Source organism: Dromaius novaehollandiae, chromosome 4, assembly GCF_036370855.1.
Source record: "Dromaius novaehollandiae isolate bDroNov1 chromosome 4, bDroNov1.hap1, whole genome shotgun sequence".
In the NCBI taxonomy this organism is placed as follows: Eukaryota; Metazoa; Chordata; class Aves; order Casuariiformes; family Dromaiidae; genus Dromaius; species Dromaius novaehollandiae.
This window is the reverse complement of record NC_088101.1, coordinates 54891388-54916313: the sequence shown is the minus strand read 5'-3', so window position 1 is coordinate 54916313 and position 24926 is coordinate 54891388. Positions and strand designations below refer to the sequence as shown.

Below are 24926 nucleotides of genomic sequence, written 5' to 3'. Positions count from 1 at the left end.
ACTATTTTTGGGGGCCCGCGAAACTCATGGAATCCATATGTTCATCCAATCAAGAAGCACAGTGTTTTTATAGAGTCAGATAATTACCTCCTACAGTTCTGTTTTTACTGGCAGAAAGTAATTTTTAAACAACATTACCTGACCCCCGAGTTCTGGTAGTTGCTGGGATTATTTCCATCAAAACCAGTCTGTTCCCAAACCCTTCCGCATGTTGTTAATTCTTGCTTCTAATGACCCACATCTGTCATGGTAAATGTGACAGTAATTCAGAAGTGTTATAACAGGCAGCAGTCACCTCACAACTCACTGAAGATAAAGGAACTGTTTCTAAAATAACATTGGTTGCTTTGGTATTTACCTGTAGGTAGCTGTATTTGGAAAATCATGCTTGTAACCCTTTAAAATGGAAGCTGTTATTCTCTTAGTTTTGGGGGATCCCTTTTACAACTATTAAGAGCATAACTGAATGAATATGTAGGGTTGCAGTGAAAAATACAGTACAAAGAAATCCTACTAAATGGAAAAAGGGCCAAAAGTGAGATCTGATTAAAGAAAGGTAGTTATATCCCATTAACTAGAGATGGAGACAGACACACGTCTGTTTGTTAACTGGTTTGATATGTATGTGGGTGAAGTATCCTTTTTTAACATTAAAAATTGCACCTGGCTTTTCCCTTCTAATGGAAGGAACATTTCCTCTGCCAGACACAGGGAAGTGTTGATGGGAGAAGAAACATGAAAATGATTTCTTTTCTCACCCACATTTGCCGTTTTAGGCTGTATTAAGTTTGGGTGGAGTACCTGCTGTCACTTCATAGAACTCTACAAATAACAGAAGTTAGGAAACTGTTGAACTATTGGATGGAAGAGAGACAGACTTGAGCAACGTAGATGGATTGAATGTCTGCCTAAGGACATATTAAACTTTGTAGACACTAATGAGAGATCTTCAGCTATAGATTCATATAGATTTGAGTAACAAATCCCAGTCACAATACCTATAGCTTCTCTTACAGTCCTCCCTTGTCTCCCAAGATATAGCCTTAGGATATTGCTAGGGATTTTTGGTAGCACGAGTCACTGAAATCTGAAATGTCTGCTTTTCCCATTGTACTGATGCTACTGTCTCTGGTCAATAGTACTTCCAATTAAAAGTGGTGTAAGCTGTAAGTGAGAGTAAGGCTCTGTGACTTCCGTAAAGGTTCAGAGACAAGAGCACTGTGCTCTTCAGTTCAGCCCCAGGATTTGTACATCGGCCACTGAATACTGTCATTGCTTGTGTCACCTCAAGCAAGGGAAGCTGAAGTGCAAATGTGGTAATGTTAATTATCATTCAGTGGGATCTGATCAGGTTGTAGAGGCTGCTAACCTTCCTTCCCAGAGAGCGCTGCCACCTCCTCTCGCGTTCTAGGAAACCAAGCAAGCTGTGGGGGCAGAAGCCTCATTTCTTCCCGCCGAGTAAAAATCTGCTTTGACAGGAAATGATTGTCAAGCGGTGAGATGATGGTGATTTGGGGGAAAAAGTGTAGTATGGAGTATAATGCTACAATTTATTTTTCCTCTTCATTAAAAAAATGCAGTCTTCATATAGCAAATGGTTTCTCTTCCACAGAGAAAATCTCCACTTTACTTTTATATTTGGAAGGAGGGGGAAAAAAAACCCAACCCCAAACCCTCACCAGTTAGATGGCATTAGGTTTATTGGACACTGTTACCTTTTTAATGATGTAGTCTGTCTTTACCAAACTTATTGTTTATGCTAGACCCTGACCTGCTATATGTTGACAACATTAATAGAGCTCAGTCAGTCTACACAGGATCCAATGTTGGCTTACTCTTTCTCTCCCAAGTACACCATTAATTTTTACATATACTACTAGTAAATTTGCTGATACATTTGCTGAAGGCTTAAATTCCTGTTGGTACAGACACTATTTTATCCATTCTCTCAATAGATGAATGAGGCTGTAGAAAACAGGTATGTGGTTAGATGTGCACTGTCATTTTGAAAAACAGTACCTCAGTCTTGTAGTGTCAAAGTTCATTAGACTGTATAAACACTGGCGTGTATATCTACAGAAGGAGCCAGGCACCCGAAACCCACCTGCTTGTGCTTCAGGGCCTGATTCAGAGTTGCATTTCAAAACCTCTGCTCATCTGTATTATCTAATCATGGACCAAAAGTCCATTAACTATATTCTTTACATGAAAATTTCCCAGGAGTCTTAAGTTGTGCTTCTTAGCCTGTGCAGTAGCAGTCAGTGCCTGTTTCCTTCCTCTGCTGCTTTGGTCCCCAGAGGAAGCTTTCCTCCTTCTCTATCACCAGTGATCGGAACATGCTCTGCTAATTGGGATCACCAGAACAGACAACGAAGAAGGGTTGCAACATCCTCCTTCCCTCAAACAGTAGCTCAGTGTTTGAAGCTGTTATTGATTAGGTCCTGTCCTATCAGACAGGATTAATTCCTTCTTCTACCTTGAAAGGTGTGAAGGTGATTCAGGTACCTCTCATGTCCCAGAAGTATTCCTCAACATCTGAGCTTAACCTTTGTTCAAATTGACATAATTTCTTTTCTCTTGCTGAGTGAGCATACAGAACAGTTGGTCACCATTCATTTTGTAACAGCCTTTTATGTTTTGGAAAATGCTTATTGTCCTCTTTCTTTTTGCTAGGAAAAAACAAAGGAGGTCTATCTCTTTGAAACTTTCATTTCAGATTACAGTTTCTAAACCTTTTATATTTTTCTTTGTCTCCTTTTGGACCCTTTTAAATTGCTGTACATGCTTGTTAAGGGCAGTATCTAAGACTGGGCAAGGTTTTTTTATTCAGTGGCTCACTGCAGTAAGTGAAGTGGAATAGCTACCTCCACATTATGTACAAAAGTCCAGTTAATGTATTTTAAGATGAATTTCACTATTTCTACAGTGTGATATCCATTGTTAACTCCTTACTCAGTTTATGGATTACTTGCTTCTCCACAATACCTAACTTAGGCAATTATTCCCAATTTTGTATTTGGGCATTTGATTTCTTCTTCGTAAGTACAGTGGTTCCCCCATGTCGTCATGAATTTCAGCTACTGTTCTTGAATCATCTTTGCAAATACTTAAAATTATCGTGGAAAATACAGGCAAATTCAAAATGCTTACAGCACTTTTCAGCTTTGTTTTCTGCAAATTTTAAGTGCTCCATTTTCCCTGTTTTCTATCATTCAGGTCATTGATGGCGATTTGGCTAGAAATGGATTTAAGACAGATCCCATTTGAAATGCCCTCTCAATTCGACGTGGAACTGCTGAAGACTCTACTTTGATAGTTTTTCAGCCAGTTGTTCGCCCATGATATGGGGAATTAATCCAGACCAGATTTCTGTAGCACACTTATGAGAATGCCATAGAGAATAATACCAAAAAAAAAAAAAAAAAAAGGAATGTTTATCACATCTATGGCTTCTCTGTTATCCATTAGCCAGCAACTCTGTCAAAGAAATAAATTGTACTAGTTTGATACAACTTTTTTTCTTAACAAATCTATGTCATCTGTTTTTTATCATCATACTATTCTTGAGATGCTTATAAATTGTTCAATAATATGTTCCAGAATCTTTCCAGGAATCAAGAGTTAGCCTTATTTTTCTCCCTTAGGATTATCCTTCTCCCTGTCCTCGGAGACTTTCCAGTCCACTCTGAATTTTAGAAAAGTTCATTAAAGTTTGAGAGACTTTTTCATTTGGTTCAGTGTGTCCTCATGACTGAATTTAATGCATCCTTGCAAACCATTATACATGTAATTTATCTAAATATTCCTTAACCTGACTTGGCCAGCACTTCTGTTCGCTTCTTAAAATCTGGTTACAATTCACTTTTTTAATAAAGAATAAAGCTATTAGATATGTCAGCCTTTTCCTTATCATCAACTCATCTGCCTTCTCTGTGAAATACTCAAGCTGTACTTTCCTTTGGTTTTGTTTTCCAGCGTATTTATAGAATCTTTTATCTTTGTTAGTTGATTGGTATCTCAGCCTTTTTTATTTCAGCCCTGTGTGCTTGTGCTTTACATTCATCCTACATTTTGCATAGTTCTGTTTGGCTTTCCAGGTTCTTAAAGAACTCTTGAGGTAAATCATACTAGTATTTCACTATTTTTTCTTACTGAATTAGCTGGAAAATGCGATTTTAATATAATCTCTTCCAGAGATTGCTATCACGCTGATAGTATAGTGGATGCAGTCCCTGTGAAGGACTAAAGACAGCTTTTACTTTAAATTATGCCATGCAGAAATTTTGTTATTAACATTTGAAAGCTTAAAGCCATTATTTCTATTATGAAGTGGTAGATTCAAACACTCTTCCCCATTTGCCCATCAAAAACCTCAAATTGAGTCTTGATTAGATTTGGGCAATTTTTTCTCCTTTGTGTCCTGTATGCAAGTTCTGTATCAAAAGCCTTGGGCTTGTGTGGCTTTGTCAGCATTCAGTAACATAAGGGAAGAACATCTGCTTCCTTCAGTCTGTTCAGAGTGAGTCAACTCATTTACTTGCCTTCAGAGAGTATCCAGGATTCACCTGAATTCTCAGCATCTACTGAGTCCTCAGTACTGCTGGTTTCATTCTTTGTGGTTTGGGTTTCTGTAATTACTTTTAGATAATTGCAGAGCTCGTTCAAGGCTTCTTAACATAATAAACAAATTGAAATTTGCTGTCTCCATAGGAAGGCGAAGATTCTGGTTGAGGATGTTCTTACTTGAGGAGTGGAGAAAGTAAGAGAAGTAGTGATCTAGGATGGGATTCCATGCAAAGAGCCCTGAAAATAGAGTCTTTGCCCTCTCTGCTGATATTTATACAAGGAATTCCCTTTGCAGTGGGAATACGTAGTGTAGAGGGGGTTTCTTACTGCTATAGATAAAAGGAATCCCCTCAAATGCTTTCCTAGCAAGCAGTATGTACTAGCCTACATCCCAAGTCAATGAGGGCTCTATCACAGATGGCATAAGTAGAATGGTATTGTTTAACCACCTTTAGCAATTTATTATCTTAACTAGTTTTCTGCTTGACACATGCCAACTGGGTTCTGCCTAGTAAGAACTATATAGGCTATTTCCTTGTTACTTTAACTGTGCCGCGATAGCGCTCTCTGCAGAAATAACGGTAGTCCAGTGTCAGCAAAGCATATGAGCATGTGTGTGATTGTGGTTTGCCATAAATAGGTGCCTTTTTGAAGCTGGAGCCTGAATTTGTATGCTTACCCTTTTGCAAACTGATTCCATGCCAGTGACCACTGTAATTTGGATGAATCGTGAATTTTGATGTTCTTAGCCTGCTGCCATTTTCTAAATCAAATGACCCAACACATCTCTTTTTCTCACTTGGAATTGCTAGGTTGGCATTGTATACTACAGTTTATTTTTGTACATCTTCTTGAAAAGTGTCCTGAGATTTCTTGCCTTAAAAAATTGCCATACATCTTGAAGCTGTTGTTGGGAAAACTTTGTGCCATAGAAGTGATGTAGGCAGCAACTAGCAGTTAAAAATTAGGTTTATAAAGATTTAATACCAGATGGATTTTTTGGAAGATTAGATGATATTAATGCATTAGATTCTGTTTATTGAGATTCAGCAACTACTAGAACGACTAAGTTTTGTTGGACATGATGATGATATATTTATCAGGTCATGTTTACAGTGATTTCTGTTGCCCACATTAAAAGCAAATCTTAGACATTCAGTATGGGAAGAATAGGCAGCTGTCCTGTGTTCCCTTTCATACTGGGTGGAAAATTGCTGTGTCTCTGAATAAAATGCAGCTCATACATTTTGTAGCTAATGTCACAGAACTGTATTCACTTAGAGAAACTGGTAACTCTCTGATTTAGTAAAACTCTTGTGTGTAAATGGAGGTGGAGGAAAGGGTCTGTCTGAGCAGATCAGCTTGAAGGGTTGAGGTCTGTAGCTCAGAACTTCAGTAATGTTTTAGCCTTGTTGATTCAACTTCACCAAGTCCACAAGTAGTCTGCACAGATTTATAACCAACAAAATGGGACAAAACCCTTTTCCTATGATTCCTTCCATACTTAGATCAGTGGACACTGGAAGGTAAAAGCAAACCAAAAACAAATGCTCCAGTATAAAAGTATGGAAAGAAGAATCAGATCTTCTCTATTTCTTTTGCAGACTATCATGCAGTATTATGCATTCTGGTCATTACCTTGTAAGAAGGAAGATGTTGGAAACAGGAAATGTACTCTAGAAAAAGTATCCAGCAAGACAGAGCTGAGACCATGAGCAGCTGAATCTCCCAGCAGTGGCAACAGGTATTGTGCTCCGGTCAGCAGTGCTATGTTTGTTTAGCTTTGACAGATTTTACTCTTGCTCTTCCTAGAATCAGCGGAAGTTGAGCTTGTTGTCTTACTGGAGAGAAATGAATTTCTTTGTACAAATGTCAGCCCAGCATTTCTTGCCACATCTATGATTTGCTTGTACTGAAGTATATTAGAGGCTTTTCATGTTATATGTTGGTATACACTTTGTCACTGTCCTTTGAATTTGGCAATTAAGTGTCAGTTTGCAACATCTGCATTTTAACATTTTAAACTGGAGGGAAGAGCAAAAGGAAAGATGCTGTTAGCACTGTAACTAGATGAATTAAATATGGGGAACGCATAGAAGAAAAAAGGGGCAAGAGACATTAAATTGCTCTGTAGTGCTTATTTTGAGGTGAGTTCTTTATTCTACGTGAACAGGCTGCACACCATCCAAAGACAATCTTTCTTACACTGGTAGGTTCTGATTTTCATTTTTAGACTGTTTTTTTAAAGGAAGTTTTCAAAAGTAACTTATCTTTGCAATTTTTATACATCTAGAAATGAGTGTACAGTGTGAATAGTCTTTTTTCTTTTTTTACAAGAAACTTATAGCACTAAAAGCAGATGGAGATGTGGCATGCAGAATGTTTAAGCCATGTGGCTTATGCTGATTAATAAGAGTTCTATCTCTTAGTATACCAGACTTCAGATTTTACTTGCTTGGTGCATAGCTTTCAAGTTGTGTTTATATCTTGCTTACAAGCTGTGTGAGCTAAATTTATACGATATTCAACACGACCTGCAGCATAAGCTTTCTGTCTAAAATTGTCCTTTGTTTATCCTTGTAAGCTCTTGAACCTGATCTGTACAACACATGATTTGAAGAGTAGGTAAACCAGTAGTTGTATGGGCTTTTGCTCACTGTCATAGCTGTTATTTTAAGCAGGTAAGTAGTCCACTTCATGGTAGCTAACGAAAAGTCTATATCCCATTGATATACTGGGTTGAGATATAATCAAGAGCTCCATCAGGACCTTAGAACTGCAATAAATCTTTAATATACCAAAGTTAAGTAAACATACTTCAGGGGAAGGGTTTTTAGAGGAAGAGGAAATTCTGCATGTGTCTCACTTAGGATACCACCTAACTTCTCTGGTGATTGGCCATGCCTCCTGGGTTTTTTAGCTGTTGCATTTCAGCTCAAGGGTTGCAGATTGGATGCATGATTTTTTCAATGCTTAGTTGCAGGCACTATATTGTGTGGTTCACTGCCCAACATATGGCTGAGACTGGCTTTGCCCTCATTTTACATCCCTACTAGCCATCAGTCTACGCCTTGCAGTCTTTCAGCCACCTCCTCTTTATTTCTACCCTTTCCAGGATTTTCATTTCTTTACACTTTCCAAAAGAAATTAGCAGCGTCCCCAAGCCATACTGGTAGCCATAGCAGGTGTGTAGTTGTTGCCCTATGGGAACGAGACATTAACGTTTGGCTACTGCTCAGGGAATTTCTTTTTAAGCAGAATCCCTTTGTGTACAAGCCTCTGCTGGGAGGCAGAGCTCCAGTACGGCTGCAGCGTTGCGTCACCACAGCCAGTGCAAAACACATCCAGAGAGAAGCAGTGGGACTACCTGTGAATGCTTGAAAATCTGCATGCTGCAGCAGTACAGGGAGAATGGGGGGAAGAAAAAGCTTAAGTATGCCTCTTATCAAGATGTCTGCAGTTTACTAGCTTCATCTCCAGGCTGCATCCTCAGAAGTCCTTCCTTCCTGAACTTCTCCAGCCTCTTTTTAAAGTAAATGTAAGTCTTCTTTGGCTCAGCCAAAAAGTACAAAAACTTAGCTCATCTTCAGTTGCATCTGTGGAGGCAAGTTGAGCTCACAGGGGACCCATTCTGGTCAGTACTGGGTTAATGGGTCGCATCATGGCATTTGTAGGACTGGGCTGAATTAATGCTGTTAACCCATTGCGTCGTTCTAAGTACTGGTTTGCCTTATGTTGAGAAGAAAATGTGGCATGGCTTACAAGTATTTTGACTTCAGAGTGAATACTGCAGGGATGGGGGTCCTGCAGAATCAGGCCCAGAAGGTGAAATGCTCATAGTTATTTTAATACAACTAGGAACCGAGAATGTAAAGAGAACTGGAATTCCATTTTGAATGAAGAATGGAAAACATAGGTGGAGATTTTAAAAAGGAAGTTTTAGTAAGAAAGAAGGGAAAATTCTGCCAGTTACATAATCAACATAGATAACAAGTATTACTCAGTAGCATACTTGTAAAAAACAGTGCCCCTTTCTCTGTCAAAACAGAAATTATTGCAGTAGGAAACACTTAGATTTTTGTCCTTTCTTCCACTGTTTTTTGGTAAACAGAGTAAATGGCCTGAGTGGAAAAAAAGACACAGGAAAAACATTCTCATAAAATTATTTTCAGTAGAAATACCAGCATTTGGAAGGAGGATGATCTCTGGTCTTTATCTAGCTCTAGTTCCTTATTTAGGGGTCTCAATCTCTTCTGTGTAACACTTGCCCTAGCTCTCTTCTGTCCCATTCCTGCATGTGCTTATGTACAGTAATAGCCTCTCTTCCTCATATGCCTGATTTTTCTTTAATGTCCCTAATCTCTTTTGGATACTCACTTTTCATGCCATACATCTTTTAACAATATACATTTACAACATACATTTACTACTTTTCAAGCGGAAGAGTTTGTCAGTAAGCGGGAACATAATGCAGTTTGTCAATTTTCAGTAGGTATCTTGGGAAATCTTTTTCTGCTTTGGAGATAATATATGTCTGTTTAAGCAGTAATGTGCACCAGTGAAGTCTGTCTTCCACCTGATAAGTCACTTCGATGAGAGCTGGGTGTCCTGAGCAGAATGTAATAACATATATCTGGCTGCTAAGTCTGTTACCACGGGTGCTAGAGCAAGTAATAAAAGTAGCAAGATGCAATTAGGGCAGGATATCCAAAAAGTCCTATAATTTTCAGAATATTCAGTATAGTTTGGATTGATCCAACAGTGACAAAATTATTCTAGTAATCTGCTGTGAAATTAAAAAGGAGGATTTTCTTGAATGTGACAGTGCCTTGTAAGATGAACCCTGTGGAATAAAGTTGGAGTGTCAGGTACTTCTTAGAGACATACTTGTTTTTAACATAAAGATTGCTAAACATGAGGCTAGAATAAGCTAACGAGAGCAAGTTAAAGAGCTGGTCAACAGCTGGCATTTATGGTCTAAGGGTAGTAGAAAAATTAAATGAAAAATCATTCAGAAAGGGAAGGAAGAGTGCATGTTTAAGACCTCCTTTGGCATAGGAACTTGAAAATTCTCTTTAGAAGAACTGGCAGTGCCATTTCCTTTTTACTTTCATGAAACCTTTTAGAGCACCCTGCAAAGCATAAAACTTCTGCAGAGACTCACGGGGTTCCCGGGCTGTGGCGAAGTTGGAAGCCTGGCTGCAAGTCAGCGTTAACTCGTCTTGGTGCCTGGGCGTCGTGGGAGCCCAGGCTGTTGGGAACACGCTGTCCTGGGAGGCTTTCTGAGGTCTTAGCAAAGGCACAGCGAGGCATCAGAAAACCAGATGGATTTGTATGGCAAATTCACTGCAGTCAGTTTGAAAAAATGACGTTTTTCCAAAGAAATTTTCGACCGGTAGACTTTTTACTACCTTTATGTATGTGGGAATAGTGTTGTCCCCCTGCTCTAAAACAGGTACGGCAGCTGTTATATCCTCCGCTGGTGCAACTGGCTGTCACTTTGACTAACTTCAGAGGAAAAAGGGAAGAACTATTTTCCTAAAAGTTGAGGTCCCTGCTCTACCACCTGCTATTCTTACTCGGTTGTAATTACACTAGTGTATATGCTGAGGGAATGCGAAAGAAGGCAGTTTGTCCTGCTGTAATGGCAAGATTGAGTTCTAATTTTAAGTTGCTTTCTGCAGCTCCCTTTCAGGAGCCAAATCCCCCCACTTCTGGAATATGTGTGCCTCTTTTCACACCTTGCTTTCACTAGTTTTGCCTCTGCATAACTTTGAGTGAGAGAAGGATGAGCTTTGAGTGTCCTTATCCTTCCTAGCTATAATTAACTTAATAATCTGCCGAATTAATGTTTTTTTTCATGCCAGCAGGTAGCTTTAGTAGCCTTTATGGTTTAAAGTTTGCTCTATATTCTTTGTGTTGGATGTACATACTGGCAACTGCTCAGGCTGAGACAGATGAAGGAAATTTTAATTACCTTCAGGGAGTCAAGATTGCATTTTCAAACATAATAGACGATCGCTTAAACTGGAGTATTAGCCTTTACATTTTTTTTTTCAGAAGGCTCAGCTATGGTTTTTAGAGGGTATTCAGTTCTGTATTACACTGGTATTATCCAGACTTACACTTCTGCAGCTTGCATTCTGATGTTAAATTTTGGCAGCCATTTTAGATTTTTTAATCGTTCTTTTATTATTACTTGATATTGCTGAGCTTGATATCGTCTAACAACTTTTTTTCCAAATACAGAAGGTAATGCGTTTCAGCTTGTTATTAACAGCTTCTCCTTTTTTTTTTCACATCCATGTTGTGCAGTCTGCTATTTCTTCCAATGTTGGTGTTCAGGGACATCAGTGAGATCGTAAACAAACACTGATTTTCTTTCTTTCTTTTTTTTAAGGAAAAAAGAAAGAAAAAAGAAAAGAACAGATTTCCTGATGGTGCTATTGTATATGACAGCAGGAAAGACGCAGATATAATAAGACACACAACAGTTATTTGAACAATACAAGCAGAGATACGATGAGCTTCTCTTAGTCACCAGGGAGCAATGAATTTGTGTGATTTGACTGTAGGTAATGTTTCTGACAGAGTCTTGGTTCAGAAAAACCCTAGACAAACTCTGGTGTATCTACTCAGAGTTTGAGGCTTTGTGTTTTTCCCACTCAGATCAGCTTAACCTTTTCTGGGATCAAACAGTAGTAACCATAGACAGTTACAAACCTGTTTTGAATAAATTAGTTCATAAACATTTTATTTCCATCCCTTAATGGGGAATGCTTGACAGTGCACTGCCAAGTATGAAATTTCTCATTTTATGGCTCACTTTATCTACAGTCTAGTAATTGCACTTTCAGTGACACGCTATTTGTGTGAAGCAGTGGTGATGTTCATTGCCCAGTTAGATTGCAACATGATTAATCCTTTGCATACACTGCTTTAGGGTCTTATAATGCACAGTCTCTTGTTTTTCAATGGCAGGTATAAATTCAAGAGAGAATCTGAATATGCAGTAAGTTCATTTACATCAACTATTGAGCTTCTTGAAATACCAAATACATTTTCCAAAGACCTGACTGCATAAAAGTGATCTGCAAATATTTTTTCATCTAGCAGTGCTGAGTACTACCCCTGAGGCTACGTAAGTACATACTGGTTTTGGAAAGAATCTGAAAATGAACTGCATTATGCAATATGCAAAGTCTAGATAAAATTTTTCCTGCTAAAGGGTTAAATATATAAAGCTTCGTCAGGGGAGCACTTGAGGGCTCTGTTCTATCAGGAGTTGCATGAGATAGTTATGAATGGATTGTATGTTAAACATATAGTGATTTACTAGAAAGCTAGACTTGAGCTCAGTCTCCCTTAGGAATCCGGTTGTGTTTAAATGAAACAGAGAAAACAGTTTAACTCCTCTTACCTCTGGAGTTAGCCTGCATAGTTTCTTGGGATTAGAAAAGCAGAGGTGCATCAGGTAGGCTCTGCTTGTGGATTTTGCTCTGGTGCTCAAGTCCTGTCCAGTGTTCTAGGAAAATCTTCCAGATAAAACACTTTGACATGACCATACATGCACAAATCATAGCTTTGGTTGCTGCATTTCTGAAGCACAAGTATTAGATGAGGTTGTGTATATTATCTTTTTGGTTAGGGCACTTGCTCAAGATGTGGGAGACCTAAATTCAGTGCTTCATAGACCTGAAGAAACTCAAATCCCAATTCCTTACTTAGCAAGATAGACTCTTTATCTCAGGCTATACAATGGATGCAGACGTAAAAACACTTCTAATGATGCCAGTGTGCAAAATGTCCACTGGGCAGGAAAAAACCCCCAAGGAACATAGCTTCATAAACCAAGATTGGAATAATTGACCTATGCTTCAGTTCAGTTTCAGGACAAAGAAAGCGTTTGAGGACACTGTCTCCCAATTTATTATCAGAAAAATAGTAAGTGATTTTGATTCATAGCTCTCAGATACCTCTTAAATGGTGTTTTACACTCCACATGTGTTACCTTCCCTTTGTTGCAGCACCTCTGCACCCTTCAAGCTCTCCTGTCTTTCAGAAATCCCTTTCAGGATTCCCTGCCTAGCAGAGTAGCAGTGAAGCTAGGGTGTATTTACCTTGTGAAGAGTCTTCTCCCAGAGTTCCTGTCCCTGCCCCAGGGCACACACACTGCAGACCAGTGCCTGGGATGGGCTGTCTTTTTATCCCACTCTTCACTTCTACACATTAGGTCACTTTATTTCTTCTTTCTCTGCTAACTAGGGCACTTTGTTTTAAAGTTGGTCTGGTCTGTATACTTGAATGCAAACGTCAATAGCCTATTAATCGCAGGTGTAAATCAATTGAAATCAGTAGAGCTAGACTGGTTTAGGTTTAGCTCGTAACCCATGTTATTGAAATGAATTATTCTTTCTTTTACAACTGAGCAGTCCCGCTGATTTCTGTTAGGCAGCTGAGCAAAGAATTTACTTCTTGAAATCTGACAGAGAGATATGCAACTCAGCTTAGTGAACTATCAATACCAGGATGCAAGTAGCAGGCACAATTTTCTCATGGCATGATGGGTGTAAGAAGGTGGGTTAGCTTCTATATTGTACTGTGGCTAATAGTTCAGTTTGGTACCAGAGGAGCCACTTGCTCTTGCTGCTTACAGTTGCAGAAAGGCTCATGCCAGTCCCAGCCACCTTGACTGCTAGGTAGCGATCTTCCGAGTTGCCCTGCTGTCTCACTGTTCAGCTCCATTCCTCCTGTATAGTCTTATTTCCATTGTATTCCCAGGCTCTTTCTCCCTGAACAAATGCTGTGGCCTGCTGCCACAGACTCCACATCCTAATGCCTGAATGCTAGCCCTTAGTCTCCTAACATGTACGCTGTCTTTCCACCAGGATCTCTAGTCTGCGCTCTTCCACACTAACCCTGAACGAAGTTTGTGTGCTGGCCTAGTTGTTTCTGTCTATGTAGGTGAGCTGATACAGAGCCAAGAGACGTGAGCTTGTTCAGGGTGCCACTTAAACCAGCACAGGCACCAGAGCAAGTTCTGCTGGTGTCTTGCTGCTCAGTGTCAGCTGCTGGGCCATGCAGCGCTGTGCAGGCTCCTGTCTCGTAGCACCTACCATGAATGTAAAAAGGGTGAGCTCTACCCATAAAAAAATAAAATGGTGGTGGGGGAAGGAATGGGGGAAACCAGAAATCTAAAAATTATTTTGCCTGTCCTGAAGCCTGGAGAGCTCAGTGCTGCTATGGTGCTTCCACCAAACAATTGCACATGGGGTGGGGGAGTGTGGGTGCTGCTGGGCAGGCAGGGCAGGCTCTCCCCAGGCGGCTGCAACCGCTGCTCCAATCCATCCCCTTCCCGGAGAGTAGCAGGAGCAGCAGTTCTGTCCCCTCGGTGCACTCTTCCGCATTTGCTGTGGGGTGAGCGGGTACGTACGCTGCGCTGCCGTGGAGCAGCTGACTCAGTCAGCTTGTTTCCCACCTGTGTGGTGACTTGTTTGCAGGTCCCCGTCCCAGCTGCAGCACTTGCTTCGTGGACTGCGTGTTACACCTGCCGTGGGCGGAGAGCGTAAATGGCAGGCGCTCTTCTCGGTTCTGGCTTTGAACGGATGTTTTACCTTGGACATTTGATTAATATCAAAGTAATTTACATTAATTGTGTGCGTTAGGATATGTAGTAGCTGCTGACCTGTGGCTGGTGTCATATTTGCCTTATTGATTTAAATGGGAATGTTCAGCTGATGAGTAGAAACTTATTGGAGCCTGTAAAAGACTATCTGTTTTCTTGTAACTTACTGCACGTCAGTGAGAGAGGTCAGTTTTGATGGAAATTAATTTATGGCAACAAGAAACAAAAATATTTTAATCTATTTGAATGTTAGTGTTAATTATAGTGATTCAAAGGTAGCAATTAGTTAACTGAAAATTAATGGAAACAAATTATAACATTGAAACATAAACAAAAATCATTCAATCCCTCCAGTTTATTTAATGTAGTAAAAATATACTGACTTAATTGATCTTTAGCTGCTGTTAGCAAAAACTAACAGCATGAAAGGCAGTTTAGATACTGGCTGGAGGGAGTAATATTTTCTCATGTAGTAAAATACAGTGAAATGCACTTAAGTAAATGCTTTATGTGCACCATTAAAAGAATGATGTTACATTTTACTGTGAAAAGATACCTATAAGCAATTAATAGGGTTAAGTCTCCCTGTTCTTTAATGCATAATCCCTGACTGCTAGTGCAAAGGGGAATTATATTCCTAAATTAAACTACTACAGAAGGAACCTGATAGGGGATATTTTATGACTTCTCTATTAACTCATCTTTCAGGTACACTCAGAATGTCTTTCATATCACCAAATCAAACCTGTTGCATCTCCATCTAGTCTGGGAATTGATGGTACTCCATGTGTCATTATTGATATGCTGACCTTTAAAGTATTTTAAGGGAGCACTATTCATGCGATATTTTTTTTGAAGCTTTGTAATTTTATATAAGATAGCCTAACTGTACCATGAAGTCCATTTTAAATACCTTTGAACAACTTTTGTTTTTGTTCTCTTGCCTGTTAATAGTTTTATTTTCCACAGGGGACAAATGATGATCAGGCAAACATAATAGATGCAGGCAGCCAAAACCAGCGTAGGCTGTGGTTCCTCACAGTGCAGGAAGCTGACTACCAAGGGAGGTGTTTAGTTGCCATTAGTTTCATGTGGGTGTCTCATGAGATGTGTTGACATCTTCAGGAATGTAAAGGGAGAGAAGCTTAATTTACTGAAAATCATGTGACACCTAGATTACTTTAATACTTTATATTCACCCTCACAATTCAAGCATGAGTTGCTGTCAGAAAGAAGCAAGAAAAAAAGCCCTTTTGTGTTCTTTCTACGGATTGTGACAAGCAAGTTAAAATGAAAGAATCCCAAATATATCATTAAACTAAAATCACTTTGTTTTGCATTAAATTAACAAGAAATTAAATATTTTAAGTACTCGTTGAATTCACAATTAAAATTAAATAAATGAGCCGATGAGCCAGCAATGATATGAGTGTGGATCATCAGGTGGGCAGTGTCACCCATTCGATACTGTGGCTAACCAGACTGTGTGGTTATGACAAGAAATCCTTTTCAAATTCTGAAAGTAAAGAAAAGCGTTGTTCCCCTGCAGTCTAAAGTCGCTCAGCCAGAAGAGTACAGCCATGGCTTTGAGATCAGTTTAGCTGGTGAGAGATCTTGCTTGAAGTGAAAAACTCAGGTTAACTGTTCTAAACGCTTGCTTTTTCTGTGTTAAGACCCTGCGACGGGTTTTACTTTGGGGATTGTTGGGTCCCTCCCCACCAGAACTTTATGACCCTTGGTAAAATCTTTCTGAATCTTATTTCCCTCTTGCACAGAATGGGAATGGTCCCAGTGGTAGCCCCACGCCTGGCATCACAGCACTGTGGTAGAGAGAAGGCACACAGGCACAGGAGGTTTTTGGTGCCTTTGCAGTAGCCTTCACTGTGGATTTCCATGGCTAGCCCCAAAGTTGCAGAGATGGGCACGTGACAACTCCAACTGGGTGCAAAAAGAGGTAGATAGGAGAAAATCACAGGGCAATGACCTTTTTTCTTTCTGTTTTCCAATGTATAACAACTAAATATTCTTGTTTGTTTTATCTTGATAATGATTAACCTATACTGTTCTTGTTTTGTACAGTATTGTTCTATTAAAAGTCCATTGCCCTGCATACTTTCATGCACACAAACAAAAGTCTACTGCAAAATTTTCTGTTGAGATTCACATCAGCTAAAAAGCATTAGAGCTACCACTGTTGGGGCCATAATACTTTTCCAAACTTAATATATAAAACTTCTCTCTCTCCATATATATATATAAAAAAATATATATAAAACTATACTTATATACTTATATATATATTACTATATTTTATATATATAGTTATATATATATAATATATAACTATAAATTTTACTCTTGTTACTGTGGCTAGTTTTTCCTCTTATTGTTTCTGATTGTTTCTTGTTCAAGTTCAGCTTTAGTTTAGAAAAGAGAAAGTCCAAGGTGGAGGATAGTTTCAGAATCTACTTTGAAAGAGAAAACTTCTTGAATGGACTAGAGGAAGAATCAAGGCTTAGAATGAAGAATAACTGTCGATGCTGTCTCCGAAGTGAACCTTAAACAGTCTGTGAGCATGTTTAGTTCGCACATTTCTTTTCTCAGATAAGACAACATTGGTGATGCACAGTTGTGATATTGGTTATAAAGGAGCAAAGGAACGGCTGTGCTGGGGTAGGCAGAAGACTGTGTCCCAGAATTTTGTCTTTGTGAGCTGCCAAAGTAGTATTAAACCTAAGTATACAGTGCTGATTCCTCAAGCTTATCACCCAGCTTCCAAATATCTGTGATGTGGGAACTTCCTGAAATGGAAATTATAGCTTCATTGCCACTTGTTTCATTATAGTTTCATTAATGGTAGATCTTAGTAGATTTTTCTTCTGTGAATGTATTTAGTTGCTTTTTGAACCCTTTTACATTTAATTTTCGCTATATCAGTGAGACACAACGCAGCAAGTTTCACTGTTTAGTTTTGCATTGTGTGAAAAATTACATTTTTTTTAAATTCCAGAAGCAGGTGAGTGCTTAACTGGTGAGAATACTCATAGCTGACTGGAATCTCCTGGATGTTAACAAACCAGCATAGTTGATGACCAAAGTTTCTATTTACCCTTGAACAGATAATATTCAATGTTTTTGTTTTAACTGAGGTTGCTGTAGCAGATCTATTGTGCGAATGATTACTCTGCCACTCCCTTCAAGTCTCATCTCTCCATCATAACTCTTACCTCTTTTTTAACCTTGCAAGTAGTGCCAGCTGAGTTGACAATTTGGTTTCCCTTTTTATATGACTCCAAATGATAGTATTCATCTTGTGACAGCAATTCTGCCATGTTGTCTGTTGTTCTGTTAGGTTGTGTGCCAAAGATTTGTGTAGACTTTTAGGAATAGGTAAATCTTCTATCTGTAGCCAAAGTCTTCTCATGGAATATGATTTATGACTGATTTAATGCTCAGAAGGAATCTTCTATTGCAGAAGGGTTTGGAATAACACTAACATGAGATACTTGCCTTTCTTTTTTTCACCCAAAGACTAAAAAACAGAATTAACAATGTCCTTTGTTGTTTTTCTTTGGTTTGGTTTCCTTTCGTACATTTATATGTTTACACAGCAGAACTCTCCTGGATTAAATGTATTCGAATGAGATTAAAGTTTGGTTCAGCTTTTTATTTAAGCTGTTAATTTGACGTGTATTCTTTTTGATACGAAGACATAAGTTAACAAGTTGTTGTCATTGTAAATCAGGAACTGTTGTGTGAAGTTAAGTGAAGTCATTCCATCTGGCAGTTACAGCTCTTCCAGAGCTAGCAACTCAGCTTTTCCAGATGATGGTGGTGCTTCAGTTAGTTTTATTGCTTCTTGGCCAATAACTGTTCTGAGATTGGGTTTGATCCTGGAATATCTACACATAGGACAGAGTGTCAGTCATAGCTGGAGTACACCGAAAGTGAGGACTGTGTAAGGAAGGTGCTGGTTGCTGGATTAGAGCTCTCTGGCAGTGTTCAGCCTGTATAAGAAATTTTGGGGAGGGTTTCTGTCCAGATTCTTTTCCCTCCTGTCCTTCCAAAAAATCCAAGAAAAACTTTGAATAGACATCTGATGGAGGACAAAGAAACTTAGCTGCTTTTGAATATTTTGTCAGCATTTGGTAATTTCTCTCCAGCTACAAGAATAGCCATGCTGTTACCTGAATTCTTTATCCAACTTTAGCCAGGCATTACCATTCACAAATAAATTACCTGTCTCTTCAAGAGGTTCATTTAAAAGCTTTGGCTAAAACTGCTGCAGTACATTCTTTACAGTCCCTACACGTTCTTCGAAGCATTAACATGAACAGAGGACATTGTGCAGATAAAGGTAGCCTACCTCATCTGCACGTTCTCCAGAACATATCTCTGTACGTTGCTGAAAGAGTGTGTGTGGATTTATTTACCTGAATGGGCTTACTCTTTAATTTGGACTCTGCAAAACGTTCTTATTCTTAGAAAGAAGAATAATATGAGTAATATGCGTAGCTTTGATACAGGCTTGAAGGCAAAATATAGATGATCAAAGGTAGATTAAACAGCTCAGAGTGGGTAAAGTCAATGTAAGCAAATTTCTAATATCCCCAGCGAGTGCCCAATTAGCAGGCTTTCTGCTATTCTAGGTAGATTCTTTCAATTCCTCTGGTTTGAACTGCTCCACTATATATAAATTATGTATGTGCTGAGTTTCAAGTTACTACTCTTGTGTCTCACATGTCTGTATAGTCAGTCTCCTTCATTTTGGCCCAATGAGCATTGAATTAAATCGTACCAAGTGGAAGAGCTCCAGCAGGAGAAATGGAGAGCGACTGTGGGGGCTGATTGGTAAGGCATTCGCATGGATTAATGGCAAAGCAGAAACTGGGGATTTTAGCAAAGGGAGTAGGAAGAACATTTCTGAACAGGATTATTCCAGTAGAAAGGTACAGACATTGGTCAGGTCTTCTCATTTGTCTATGTACTACCACAGGAGCAGTCGAAACATTATCACCTAAGCTTAATTCAAACAGGAGTGAACGATCCGAGTTCCAATAATAGCTTAGAAAATCTCCTGTGAATAGTAATTGTTCAGATCTCTCTGTGGGTGTGCTTTGGTCGTTGTTGCTGTGCCGCTGACTCCGGCACACACGCGTTAGAGCCCCCGTGTCGTGCAAGCCCTGTGCTGCAGAAACACGGCACTGTGCCGCTGTTTCCCTCACTGTTTCCCTCTCGGGTAGTTACTGAGCTTCACCCTCGCTGTTGCTTGGATACTTGATAGTGTGTGCAGGCCATTCCTGCTGAATTAGAAGTAGTGTTTTTAAGTTTCCTCTGTGCTTTCTTGTGATTTTCCTGACAGCACCCTTGCTGATAGTTTCACTGGCCTGTGTCTCAATGTAGCGACTGCATAAAATTGTATGTTATTTGCTGTAGTTTGCGTTCCCTTCCCCAGCTGAGATCCTTTCTCCACCTTTTCACTCCCAGCAGTGTGTAACTGCTCAAATAAGATCTCATTTGAAGCCGGAGCTCTTTTTGAGCGAGTCTCTGTCATGGTACATTATCATTTTGTAATTGTGTCAGGAACGAACGGAGGCACGTTCTTTGAAGAAGAGCAGGGTGATATCTCAAGTCAGAATCAACTCCTCTGAGGCAGACAGTCCTTGCTCTTTCAGATAAAATCTTGATTCTTGTAGCTCATGTGCTGCTATTAATAGTAAAGGTAAAGTCTGATTTTGTCACTTGTGTTAACAAGACCTAAAATACTCTCCAGTTTTGGCAAGCTTTGATCATTTTTTTTCTTATGAATAAGTGGAGGCTCAGTCTTGGGCAAACTGCCCTGCTTTCCTTATTTCTGTCTCAGTGTACCCCTTTTTGAAACCAAGTTTCAGTTTGATAAACCTAGCTACTTAGAGCTAATCCTCTTCTTTCCTAGGAAGTTGCCAATTTGCCTGTTATTTGAAAGTCCTTCTTTAAAATTCGTTCTGCTTTTCTAGAATAAGATAGCAGATTTTCCACAGGAGTTCATTTTTAATCCTTTCCCTGTTTTCCTGCAAGCAGCTTTAATTTGTCAGTAACCCACTTCTGAGCTCTGCTTTATTTGCTTAAGTTTTCTTTTCTTTTGCTCTAGCATGAAATGTAGAATCTTGCCTTTTAATTATAATAATGTAGATAATTCCCAATCTGCCAACTCTTTTTGCTTTTCACAATTAAAAGAATTTCTGAAAGGTTTGATTAAATATAGCTTTTTGCTTTAATTTAATTGTGACCTTTCATATGATGATGATTATAAATGTTCATCTATTACTGTAACATTCTGCCTATTTAAGGGTCCTCTTGAGATTTGAGGGTGTTTTCACTTCTGTATCTCCATGGAGGCAACAGGTGGGAGTGAATTTATTCCACCCACTAGCTGTGAGTCAGCTCAATCTGAGAGCCAGGAGCCTATTCTAAATTGGCACTAGGCCTGAGCTAATAAGCCTCGCTGGGTGCAGGATATATCGGTTTAGGCCCAGCATCTTGCTAACATTGCTGTATCATCTGGACACCCAAATGGTGAGAACCACGGCCCAGGCAGAGTGAATGTGACTGCAGTTGTCTTTGGGGACACACACTAATTCTGCCACCGTAGTGCCCGCAGACCACAAGCTCTTCCTTACCAGCTTTCCCAGAACAATCTCAAGCAACTCCTAGATTAGCCTGTTTTTACAGAATCCAAATCTTTGAAATCCAGCCTGTCCTGCCTGACTTGGCAAACAGAATTCCCTCAGACCAGAATAATTTTAAAATTGGAATTTCATCAAGCTTCATATCAAAACTCGAACACAAGACCTGTTGCTTCTGATTCCTCTTCAGAATATGAGAAATCCTGTGAATGCAGGGCACCCTGCTCTCAAACCTGTCCTCTTTGAACCTACTCGCTAGACCTCTTATTTTCACAAAGACAAGTGTTATGACCTCAGTAGTGTTCAGGTTTTTAAATTCTAGAAGTAGGTTTAACTAGCCCATAATGGTTTCATATACTTGACTAGAACATTGGGAAAGTCACCAAGGTTGAATTAAAAGCTATAGTTTGTGGTCTCATTTCATCAAGAATCAGAATAATGTTTAATATTTCAGCAGTACAACCGCCATTTTACAAGACCTTCAGCATTTAGACTCAAGTTATTATTTGGTGCAGTTTTCTCATACTTTGGAAATACAGCCCTTATTGGTCATAGCCGGACTCCTGAGTCAGTGGAAAGATTCCCATTAACTTTAATGGCACCTGGATCAACCCCAGTGGATTACTGAATTAATAAGTAACAAATTGGGAGAGGGAAAAAGTTTTTCTTTTAATTGGGCAATTTTTTTTATCACCTTCTTGTAAGTAAGAACGTGCTGCATTAGCATTTGCTAAAGTAAGTTTACAGTTTTCACTCAGTAATACAATTTTTCAATTTGAGAGAATCTTTTTGGGGTATGAATATCAGAATGGCCAGAGCAGTGCTGCTAGGATCTGCCTGCCAGCATTAAGTTTTGCAATTTGTTAAGAACCTTGGGGTAAATTTTTTGAATATATTCATTTAGATCATCAGAGCATTACTCCAGTCTATTTTCTGTAATATCTGTAACAAGAGACTATGAAAATTATATAACCTTGGTATAGCACAAACTTAGCCAAATTCCTGCCAACCCTGGCACTAATTACTGCTGCCCAAGAAGAGTGACTGCAGGTTCATGGTACTCAGGGCTGGGAGAAATCCACTGGGTGATGTTTACATACTAAAAAGGTCTCATGCCAGTTCTGTGCACTGGTTGTCATAGTTAAAATTATCAATAAACATCGGGTGGTATGATGGAAAGCCTGTGCTGTATATATTTAAAACATGATTTAATTTTAAAACATGACTGTGAATCCATTGGGATGAAAGTTTTCTGTAGCATCCTGAGCCCTAACATTAGTCTTCCCAAGGTGCAGAAGTTCTCGTGAAAGGTGGTTCTGTGGTTTTCCCAGCACTTACGAGAGCCGATGGAGTCCAACTCGAAGTGGAGGAGAGCAGTCACACTGATGCAAGTGATGTTTTAAACTGCGTACGCTGACTCCGCACCTATGGCAGATCGATTTTAATTTTCCTATATACCCCTGAATGGTCATGATTTAGCTACCTGAAAGAAGAAGGGGTGTTTTTATAACTGTTTTCCATAATACCTTTGTGATCGCATTCAGCTGATTTTTCTGATTCTCCAGTTTTCCACATATAAGTAAGAAATATAGTTGATTCCAAGCTAAATTAAGTCAGGTCTATAAAGTGCTTTGAGATCTTTAGACAGGAAACATCCTAGAACTACAGTGCCCTTTTCCTAGTAATTTATTTTTATGTAAATTTTCAGAAGCAAGATAAAAGACTGCTTTTACAACATTTTTCTCTGCAGAGCAGCTAAGGAAAGACCTCCATATTTAATCACTGTTCGAGGGTTGCTCTGTTTTTAGAAGGAGCTTAACAGCTGAAATTCATCAGCCTTTACAAGTGTCTCAGAGCAATGCAGTTTCTGTGAGTGACATTTCTCTAAGGCAGGCTATTCAGTGTGAGTCTGCAGATTTCCCAAAGTCTTTTGTTGTTTTGGTGTCAAGGTCATGCAGCCTTCCTAACTGACCTGTAAAGAAATTCTGACACATACAAAATCAACGTAATAGTTGTCTTTGATGCCTTTAGGCAGTTCGTAGTTGGGCATAATTTTACATAGCCGACAGTGGTTCCATTGTGAAGCCTGGGAAGAATGCCTTTTGTCAGGGCTTCTTCGGACCGTTATTGTTTTAATTTTGTATTATTGTAGCTCAACCTTCTTTTTAGCCCCATGTGATTATTCTGTTGCCTCTTTACATTGAAAAGCAATCCATATTAGTGCCGAATGGTTTGGAAGCTTCTCCTTTGTCTTGTATGCTTAGGAAGAGCAAATAGTTTTGGATTCTCACTGTATATTCATTATTTCATCTTTTTATCTGAATCACAACCCATCAGGAAAAAAAACTACCTTCTTTGCTGCTGCCAGTGTTAATCCATTCATTGGCTGGCAAAGTTGATGAATGAGCCGTCTCTGTAAGATGAGCATACTACCTCTCCAGTAGAGACAGGGTGACCTGGTTGTAACCTGTGTGATTGGAGTGACAGGTCAGCTTGCTGCTGTAGTCCTGGAGAGCTGGATCTATGCTAATAAAGGGTGAAATAAAGAAAGGTTATAAATGTGATAATGATCTCACTGAGGGCTTCCAGGGAGAAGTGAAGAAAAGCATGGTTTTACTTTCATCATTTCTCACACGTTGAACTGATAGCTGGCTCGATGGTTCTTTAAAATGAGAATGAGCAGTCTAAGTGCACTCTGTAGCTTGTCAGATTTACAGTCTTAGCCTTAGTCTCCTAAAGACTAGTTCTTAAAACAGCTAATCCAGCAGTAATCCTCCAAAGCACCAGCTTTGTAAGGTCTCAATAGGACACATCTTATGTACAATTAATACCCTTAAGTCAATGCTATGTTTTACAAGATAAGAGCGCTTGTGACAAGTGCATTTGTGACTTGCTATCTAGAATGCTGAGGGGATGATATGTTTGTCCCCTGAAATGTAAGTACATTTATAGTAAATTGTTATGGCTAGATTCAGCAGTCCTTTTACATGTACGCTGATTTGAATGCAATTATTTATACAGCAGGTGCAGCAGAGAAAAATAAGGGCTGCTGTTACAGATCCACTCTATGATTAACAGACTAGATCTAGTTAGGTGACATGTTAGGAACTTTCTGTACCAGTGAGATTTGATAGCAGCTCTCTTAAAGTCTGTTTGATACTTTCGGTAGTATCTGTCTGATACTTTTAGTAGGAAGAGTATGGTGGTACCATAGTTGCCCTTAATTGTCAGCACTGGGTAACTCCCAGTGTGAGATGAGAAAAATGTCTAGACTGGCAGAGAGTTTAGGAAAAACAGGTATGTGTCGTTTCAATAGTCGTTCTAATTTGCAGAGGTTTCTAAGAGTACGTTTACAGTAAGACATTCACATCTCTTTCATGTTTGCAGTTTAAAAATATCCGATGTGTGAAGCCATTATAAGCACCATAATGGATTTAGATAAAAAGGTGAAAATAGCTTCCAGTGTAATTACACTGAGTGTCATGATATTATCCTGGAAGTGCTATGTAGAATGTGGAGCACACGGAGGAAAATATGCCAAAAGCACAGTAGCTACTTAGTAAATATCTTTAAATCATCCACATTATTGGTGGTGAAAAGAAGAAAAAATTTATCTAACCCTGTTTGTGGTGAGGCCCAGAAATAATGGCTAGTTGGTTTTCTTTAAAGCTATTTGTACAAGAAATGGGGATTAAGGCACTGATTTATGATGGTGTCATGTTCGTGATGTAGTATCACCGGTGCTTTTTTCCACTTTCTCCTTCGTTAGAGATGGGAGAGCAGCCACTTCTGTGTGTAAAGTGCACAGTATAGGACACTGTCTATGCCATACATTTCAGAGAAATGTAAACCAGGAGATTTTAAAGTTAGTAGGACACAGCTTTTCATATGTAAAGAGGACATTGAAGGAAGCCCTAACTGAGACAAAGGTGCAGTGAAAAATAGTTTGTGCCTATATAATTAAGGATCATTTATAACGGATATGAGACTGAATTTAGATAGATGTGGCAAGCTTTTGGTAGCTGTATTATGTACCTGTCTTTGTGATTAAAAAGCAAACTATGGGAAAA

The 24926-nt window shown here is 39.2% G+C and overlaps 1 long non-coding RNA gene across 1 annotated transcript in view; it reads left to right on the top strand.

Annotated features, from left to right (window-relative positions):
* Positions 1–24926, top strand: part of LOC112985744 (uncharacterized) — a 371488-nt gene that overhangs the window by 57888 nt on the left and 288674 nt on the right. Inside the window, exon 2 of the long non-coding RNA XR_003259822.2 lies at positions 6171–6310. This is a non-coding gene — a long non-coding RNA (uncharacterized LOC112985744). The remainder of the gene's footprint in view (positions 1–6170; positions 6311–24926) is intronic.